Source organism: Arachis duranensis, chromosome 2, assembly GCF_000817695.3.
Source record: "Arachis duranensis cultivar V14167 chromosome 2, aradu.V14167.gnm2.J7QH, whole genome shotgun sequence".
Taxonomy (NCBI): domain Eukaryota; kingdom Viridiplantae; phylum Streptophyta; class Magnoliopsida; order Fabales; family Fabaceae; genus Arachis; species Arachis duranensis.
Window position 1 is genome coordinate 73,449,841 of NC_029773.3, and position 2,493 is coordinate 73,452,333.

At 26.6% G+C, this 2,493-nt stretch overlaps 1 long non-coding RNA gene across 1 annotated transcript; it reads left to right on the forward strand.

The window, feature by feature from the left end:
- The first annotated feature begins 1,012 nt into the window (after positions 1–1,012).
- On the forward strand, positions 1,013–1,743 carry LOC107474942 (uncharacterized). The gene is made up of 3 exons (XR_001589405.3): positions 1,013–1,151; positions 1,387–1,438; positions 1,712–1,743. It is a non-coding gene; the product is annotated as an uncharacterized LOC107474942 (long non-coding RNA).
- Positions 1,744–2,493: the final 750 nt, after the last annotated feature.

The window sequence follows — 2,493 nt, forward strand, 5'->3', positions numbered from 1 at the left end:
GACAAATTTCAAATTTTAAATTTTAAATTTTTAGTATTTAATTTTTATTTTTTTTGCTTCTATTTATCGATTTAGTTTGATTTAGTTTAATTTTAAATATTTCTAAATGTGTATTTTGGTATTTCTCCAAGATCGTAGAGATATTTTTTAAGATCATGCACTGGTTGAATCTTATTTGTTGCGTAAGATTCTTTACTCGAGAGAGTTGGCACAGTTATAGTATAATTTAATTTTATAGATTTTTTTAAAATTTAAATCAATCTAATTTGATGTATAATTTAATCTAAAATATTTTATGTACTCTTTTTTAATACTAATTATTTAAAATATCATTCATTCTAATTTTTTTTATCAATTTTTTTAATTATTAATTGTATGCTAAAAATTTAAATTTTTAATATTATTTTAATTATAATTTTTTTATAATAATATACATATATCATTTATACTTATAAACGAGATATGTGTTTTTTTTTTCAAATTCCAAATATTTGGTTTGCAAACGAGATACCTACAAAAAAAAATTTGGCTATACACATTGACTCATCTAGTTTACCAGTAAATCAGATAAATTATTTGAAAAAAATCTCTTTCATATATGACATGTAACAAATATTTAAATGGATAAAATTTAATTTAAATTATCAAAACCTAAAGATTTGAATTTTAATATATTAATAGTGTAAAATATTTTACATAATTGTATAATCGGTTAATTACAACCGTTCTCTTAAATAATTAATTATGTGGTTAATATAAAAGATAATTATTTTTTTTAATATAATATTATGTGATTAGATACACATATAAAATAATTTTATACAGTCTATCAAAATTAAATTCAAACTAAAAAAGGTTAATTCATTCACGAATAATCAATAAATCTCTGAAATTACTAAAAACGGATTTACCATTTAAGAAGAGCAAAAACAAAACGGCAAGTATCTGTAATTGAATTTTAATTTAAAAGTTGAATTTTGAAATCAAAACTTCTGTTCTTGCTCAACGGGCAACAAGAGTTCTCGAAACTGCTCCTTCTTTTTTTTTTTTGTGTTCTCTCTTTCTTTCCCTCAATCTCTTGCGAGTTCCACTATGAGTTCCACTATGTCCCCAGGGATAGGTAGCCAGGCATCGGCTTCACCCCCTCATCGGTATTCATGTGCTTTTTTTTCATTGCTTTTTGTCAATCAATGATGTTGTACCTTGATAACGGTGTCGTTTTGTGTCGATATATGGTGTGCCTGCTTGATTTTGCTTAATGTTTGCATTTAGCAATAGCAGCTGATTTTTTGTTCTTGCTACGGATATCTGCTTTGTTCCATTTTGGATCTTTCTTGTGATCTTCAATAATTAATTTTCACCACTTGAATATTGTGTTACACACAGGAGAACTACTGGTCCTATAAGGCGAGCAAGGGGTGCTTGGACAGCAGAGGAGGTTAGTAATTGGACTTGGAGATAGCTGTTGTTACTTTTATTTATTGTCTTTAATGTTTTGGTGATACGTGCTCTTACTGTTTTAAGAAGTTGATTAATAGTGAATTCATATTAGTTGATTTAGTGCTTCTTAATATACATCTTTATATGCTAAAAATGCCAATGTATTTATAGTTCTGTCACATTTCAAATTGAGACCAAGATGTTTTCTTGTCATTTTTACCCACTTGACTTTTCATGTAATCACAACATAGTGCTCTTCAAACTCCTGCAGGATGAGACATTAAGGAATGCTGTTGCAGCCTTGTTCTGTGAAGGAGAATTATTTATTATGAAGTTGAACCACAGGAATTTGTCTTGCGAGAATCATAAGACATAATATTTTCTATACCACTTGCTTACTGAAAGAATTATGCTCAATTTCATGACACCAATTTAAAATGTGAATGCAGCTGAGTTTTTCCCTGATAGAACAGATGTTCAATGTCTGCACAGATGGCAAAAAAGTTCGTAGTCCAGAACTTGTTAAAGCACCTCCCTTGGACTAGGGAGTGACGCAACATTGCTAAGGTTTCATTTTGGAATTCCAAGAATTTTTCATGGAAAAAAAGTATGGAATGTACTGGTTTCAATATTTGTAAGTTGGGGTTGAATTTTAAGACCGGTAAGGAGAGGGTTTTAGAAAATAAGATTTTTTTTCTTTAATCTTTTTTGGATATGGATAATGTCATTTTTTTAATAATTTAGGGATTTGAACAGTTAAATCCACAATTATTTTCTTTCAATTATCTTTTTTGGATATGGATAAAATATTTTGTTGTGGTATAATTTAAATAAATTTATTAAAAAATATTTATGATAGTTCATTACTCTTCGAAAAAATATTAAAATTATACTACAAAAAAATTTTATTCTATGCAAAATAATTTAAAAAATAGCTTAAAAAATGGTAGGAGTACTATAAAAATTTGTAATGTCCTAATGATTTAGGATATTAAAGAAATACTCTAAATAGTCAATAATAATTTAGAAATTAAAGAAAATATATTTTTATCA